Here is a 6,529-nt window from a genome sequence, read left to right as displayed (position 1 = left end):
TATCTGTATATATCAATTGTCCATATTGTCCTGTAGCTCCCAGGCTAGGCCTGAGCTGGACACATTAGTTTGTAAGGCACTGGGGTAAAGATGGTAATGGTTCTGCCCGCCCACTCCTTTGCTTGCTGGAGCTTTCGCTCATGCCCTCCTCGCGGATTGAGATAGGGGTGTGCAGGTTTAGAGAAACTAAACTCTGGGCTCTGGCCACAGCTTGTGGTTGGGAAGGGAAATAGAGTCAGCAGGTCAAGGGAAAAGAAGCTGCAGTGGTGGTGGTGGGAAGATGTCAGGCAAAGACGAGCAGCAGGAGCCAACTATTGCTGAAGACCTGGTTGTGGCCAAGTATAAGATGGGGTGACATCGTCAACTGGGTACTTCAAGCAGCCAGCTTGGGCATGCCAGTATTGAGCTGTGTGGGAAAGATGATGCCATGATTATGAATGAGACAGGAAAAGTCTTCAAGAAAGAAAAGGAAATGAAGAAAGGTATTGCCCTTCCAACCAGCATTTCAGTAAATAACTGTGAGTACCACTTCTCCCTTTTGAAGAATGACCAGGACTATATTCTTAAGGAAGGTGACTTGGTAAAAATGGACATTGTGGGTCCATGTAGATGGCTTCATTGCTAATGTGGCTAACACTTTTGTCACTGGTGTGCCTCAGGGGACCCAAGTAACAGGGAGGAAAGCAGATGTCATTAAGTCAGCTCACCTATGTGCTGAAGCTGCCCTACACTTACTGAAAACTGGAAACCAGAACACGCAAGTGACAGAAGCCAGTGTTTTAGTTACCTTTTTACTCTTTTCTGGGACAAATACCTGACAAAGTGAAATAAGGAAAGGTTTATTTAGCTCACAGTTACTGGAAGGTTCAGTCCATATTCTGCTGGCTCCAAGGGAAACGACAGCAGTTCATTCTGCAGAAAACAATGAAGAGCAGAGGAGGAGCAGCAGCTGCGGTGTCCATCAAGCCTCTCTCTTCCTTCTACACTGACTGCAAAGACCGGCGATTGTAGCTCCTCCAAAGTGGCATGGCTGCAAAGATCAAGCTCCTCCGAGGACTCGGACTTCTCTACATAAGTCGGGCAGGGCAGCATGAAGCCTTTCTCAATTCCTGGGCCCTACCCACCTGCAGGGCTAGGGCCCCATGCTGAAAACTGCCCGAGCTGATTCAGCCAAGTTGACACAATGTATCAACTAACACAGCCAGGAACAAAGTTGCCCACTCATTGAATTGCACAACAATAGAAAGCATGCTGTCATATCAGTTGAAGCATGTCATCAATGGAGGGAAGACCATCATTTAGAATCCCACAGACCAGCAGAAGAAGGACCACGAAAAGGCTGAATTTGAGGTACATAAAGTATATGCTGTGGATGTTCTTGTCAGCTCAGGAGAAGGCAAGGCCAAGGATACAGGGCAGAGAACCACCATTCACAAATGAGACCCCTCCAAACAATATGGCTTGAAAATAACAAGGCGGAAAGGCCTTTGATGTTATGTCGTGTACTTCAAGAGCATTTGAAGATGAGAAGACTCAGATGGGTGTGGTGGAGTGTGCTAAACGTGAGCTGCTGCAACCATTTAATGTTCTCTATGAGAGGGAGGGTGAATTTGTTGCCCAGTTTAAAGTTTCAGTCCTACTTATGCCCAATGGCCCCACATGGATAACCAGTGGTCCCGTTAAGCCTGACACCTACAAGTCTGAGATGGAGGTCCAGGATGGAGAGCTAAAGCCTCTCCTCCGGAATTTTGAAAGTTGGAAAACCCAGAGAAAGAAGAAAAAGAAGGCCTCCAGGACTGCAGAGAAGGCCACCAGCAGGGAAACAGTAGAAGAGAGTGGAGCTGGGGACTAAGGTGGGTCCTGCATTCCCAGCTTGTCGCTCCTGCCTTGTGCCCTCCCACTCCACCGAGGCTCTGTGAGTGCAATCTGACTTCTCCACCCAGGACTGTCAGTAGAGTGGGGTCTCCCTGCCCCTCCCAGCCCCAGCCCACTCCCCTGACACCAACACTGAGCTCCACTGACTCCGGTCTTGGGAGGCCAGGCTTCCCACACACTGAAGACTACTTTAAATAGAAAAAAGGAAACGGAATAATAAAGTCAGGAGTCAGAATCCTTCATCTTCAAGCCCCTCTTTCTAGCCTTATCTACTCTTTTGTTTGGTCAAAGTTTATGGCCAGACAACAGAAATTAGCCATCACCACTAAAAGCTCAGCTGAAATTTTTTATACTACTCGGATGTCAGCATTTTCTCATCAATGTTTGGGACTGTTTCTCTTTTCTTGTTTCACACTCTTCCCCAAGTATTTTATCTTCCCCTCAAAAGTATGAGGAGTTGTTCTTCAAATGGTTTGTATTCCATGTGGCAGATTCCAAATCTGATCCGGGATGCTAGGTCAGGCCCTTCCCATTTTTAGGAGTTGAAGTCTCCATTTATGAAGAGCTTGTCATCTATCAACTGGTTCTTTACTTCTAATCTTTTTTAGTCATTTTTTTCCTGCAGGATCTTTTTCCCTCTCCCCATTTTCACAAAGCTGTAAGAACGTAATCTATCTCACTTGTGCACTTTTCTCTGGATTCGGTGGGGCCTTCTCTCACTCCAGCTTACACAAAGCTAAGTGGAAGTTCAACTGATTTTTGTTCCGTTTGAGATATTTTGACCTCATGGAAAGCAAAAACAGGAGCCTGAGGAGTAGACTGACTTGAAGAGAGAACTAATCTTCTGAAGATGTGGACTTGGGTAGGAAGAATGGCTGGGGGCTTGTAGGGAAAGGTGACATACTTCAGGACCTCTGGCATGCTTTCTAGGGAGCTAGGGCTCCCACTGATTTACAAGGTTTTTAAATACATTGAAAATGACATGGTGGGGGCCAGGGAGATGGCTCAGTAGAATAAGTGCTTGCCTGGCAAGTACAAGGGCCTGAGTTCAATCCCTGGTTCCACCAAAAAAAAGAAAATGACATGGTGGGCCAGCCAGATAGCTCAGCGGATTAAAGTGACTGCTTACATAGACACAGGGACCGGGGTTCAATCCTCTGTGTGCTGCTCCAGCCCTGTCCCCAGGTTGCTCTGAGACAGCGATTGACACAGGGTGTGGTGGCGTGCACCTGTAATCCTAGGGCTTGGGAGGGTGAAAACAGGAGGCTCACTATGAGTCTGATCTACATAGTGAGACGCTGTAGGTTCTGTACTAACTATATTTAAAAAGAGAAAATGACATGGTGTTAAAATAAAATTCAGTTTTCTCACTAGAAAAACATGGCAATGGAAGCTAGGAAAGAAAATCTAAAGGTTGTAGGGACATTCTCAGGGGCTATACATTGTGGAAGGAAGACTAGTGGGGGTAAAAGAAGACAAGCAGCAAAGAGGAAAACTGCAAGAAGCTGGCAGCAGGGAGCCGAGTTCAGGGCACTACGGGCTGCAGCAGCGATGCCAGGTGCTGAGGTCTAGGCGTACTTCCTGGAGCTGGCTCCAGGAAGTCATGAATAACTTGGAAGGGGCCACATGGCAAGATGGAGGCAGAAGCCCGACGCTAGTGGGCTGGAGAGGGGGCAGAATGCAGGGAAGCAAAGAAGTAAATGTGTGATCAAAACAAAAATATACTCTCCAACCATCCAAAATTGTTACTGAGCAAAAAACGAATTAATGTGCATGGCAGTAGGAAAAAAAATCCGAAACAAACCAGCATGAGCTGAAAAAATGTTCATAGACTGTTTAGGAAGTAAATATGATCTTTGCCTATGTGATTAGGAAATAATTTTTCTTGGGTCTAATTTCAAGAATTCATGATTTGGATAAAGGCTTTGCCCAAAACTACATTTAATTCTGTTCAAATTAACTTAGCATGGGTCATGAAGGGCACCCCTCAGATGTATCACTTCAGGGTGGTTTGCAGAGGCAAAGGCATTTGTAGGAGCAAGTGGAATACACCTTGATACCAGAAGCCACAGAAGGAGGACCAAGCTTGCTTTTTTGATAACAGCTATCTCTTGGGAAGCATGCAGGGAATCCCACAAGAATTTCCTTGCTCCCTAGGACCTAAGGTCCTCCATCTAGGTTCTACCTCTTAAAGGCTCCACAGCACCTCCCCAGACTCTGGGGACCAAGCCTCTAGCCACATGGATCCTTAACCTAGGGCACAGGGCAAATAATATTTGTCTTTGTGTAAATAAAATTAAGGGGAAATGGCTGTCATGTCCAGGAGGAAATGGGTGAGCTACATATTTGCATCTCAGGCTATTGATTTGATGTTTGCTTCATTGTGTACAAAGTGCCAGGAAGGAAGAATCCTAGTCACTGTTTTTATATCTATATTTTCAACACCTCAAAGAGGATGTGGTACAGAATGATGGGCAATGACTTGTTCTGTAAAGCTAGTTGCATCTTTCATGCTTTAGGAGCTGTTATGGTACTCGGAAGTAACGCAACTGTATCTTGGCAAATAAACTCAATGTTCTCCTGACCCTGGTGAATGTGAGTAACTCAGGCTTGACATTTTACCAACAAGCCCGGATCACAAAGGTTATGCTGCTGTGGAAAATACGACATTGAAACAAGCTCAGCATGACTTAGCCCGGGCCAGATGGAATTCTGCTTTCAGGAAGACTTGAGTAAATAGCAAACGAGTAGAGTTATCACCAATGTAATTGTTTGCATTTGCTGGCAAACCCTTTCTATTTCCCACTGCTGAAGGGAGCATGGCAAAATGTGAGGGCACAGAGCTGAACAGCACCTGAGGCTCCCCAAAAGGTTAGAAGTCTCTCCTGAGACTTCTCCTGAATGCCAACAAGGATAGGAGAGGTGTTCAGTCTGGCTGTAGAAAGTGCTCTCGCTTTTTACTTAATCTGAATTTGCATTGTTTTCTCATTAGACCATTAAAATGTGCATTTTGCTTCCATGTGCTACAGAAATAACAAAGCCCCATAATGGGTTTATCTGTAGCACCTTCCTTCTTAGAATCTCTGAGGAGCTCATAAGCTGATAATGTTCTTTCCAGATGAGCTATTTTGTAATCACATTCCACATGATTGTTTAAAATGATTATTATTGTTTCACCTTAATATAAAAAGATTTATTTACCAATTGAAAGCGCAGTTTATTTAGGAATGCTTGTGTTAACTATCTGTTGGCTCATCAAGGTCAGTGGGAATCTGGAGACTATGAAATGCAAATATTAATCTTTTTTTATATTTTAAGAAAATGGGCTCCATTTCCACATACAGAGAGGAATTTTTCTGCTTTACCTTAGTATTATTATATAACAGGCAGAGGAGGGAAAGACTAAGTAAAGAGAGGGTGCTCACATGGGGAAGATACAAGTGGGAAGATAAATTAGACCTGAGCATATGCCCCCATCCCACCCCAGGGGTCTAGAATTAGAATCTGCTTTCCAAAGGAAAGCATGAAGATGTTTTGGTCTGAAATTTCTTCTACCTCATGATTGCTAGCCTTCCTTTATTCAGATTGCTTCTGAGTAAATGGCTGCCAGCCTACTTCAGGGTCTCTCTTCATCACCTTAGGTGGTTGCTGATAAATATCCAGACACCTTTGAGGAGAAGGATCTGGTATGGTGTGGATACTTTTCTTCTCATCTTTCTGCACTCTCATGCCAAGTCCATATTGTGTAGGTATGTGGCACATTTATGAAGGGAATCTCTTGCCCCTGGGTGCACTCAGCCGGCCGCTGAGACCAGGCATGGTGATCAACGCCTGAAATCCCAGCCCTGGGGAGGCTGAAACAGGAGGATCCCTAGGAGTCTGAGCTGCATAGCAAGACCCTGCACCAAGTACACTAAAAAAGGAAAGAAAGAAATGAAGGGAACCTCTCTCTCTCTCTCTCTCTCTCTCTCTCTCTCTCTCTCTCTCTCTCTCTCTCTCTCTCTCTCTCTGATTATATAATTAATGTATTATTATTTTTGTTGATTTGCATATATTAAAGCATCCTTGTGTTCCTGAGATGAATCCCAATTGTTCTAAGTATAAAGTATTCTTGTTTTTCTGCATTCTGTTTGCTAGTATTTTATTGGGCATTTTTTGCACTTAGGTTTATTAGAGAGATTGGCCTGCAGATCTCCTTTTCTGCCTGTAGCTCTTAATATTCTGTCCTTTGGCTGAAATTCTGGGATCTTGATTATTTTATATCTGGATGTAGATTTACTTGGGTCATGGTTAATTGGTGTTTTATATGTGTCACTTATCTGTCTGTCAGATTCTTTTTCTGTGCTTGGGTTACTTCTACAGATAGTCTTTTTCTGTCATTTAATTCCTGCTTTTTCATTAATACATATCAATATTATGTTATTTTTCTTTGCATCAGCTTGCAGCTGTTGAATTATTATTTCCTGATTCCTTGCTATTTTCAAGAGATCTTTCCTTTTGTGATCACTAACTGCAATGCTATCTTCAAGGTCTGAAAGTCTATCTTCAGTTTTGCTCAGGTGGTTTTGCCAGCTTTCAGTGGAATTTTTCATGCATTCTAATTATTTCCTATATTGTTCATTGAAGTTTTGCATCATTTTTCTATACTCCTCTA

The 6,529-nt window shown here is 43.8% G+C and overlaps 1 pseudogene; it reads left to right on the top strand.

Annotated features, from left to right (window-relative positions):
* Nucleotides 1-280: 280 nt before the first annotated feature.
* Nucleotides 281-1,852, top strand: LOC101579457 (annotated as a pseudogene).
* Nucleotides 1,853-6,529: the final 4,677 nt, after the last annotated feature.

This window comes from Octodon degus, unplaced genomic scaffold (assembly GCF_000260255.1).
Source record: "Octodon degus isolate 3935 unplaced genomic scaffold, OctDeg1.0 scaffold00071, whole genome shotgun sequence".
NCBI classification, from domain to species: Eukaryota; Metazoa; Chordata; class Mammalia; order Rodentia; family Octodontidae; genus Octodon; species Octodon degus.
This window is presented reverse-complemented; position numbering and strand designations above follow the sequence as displayed.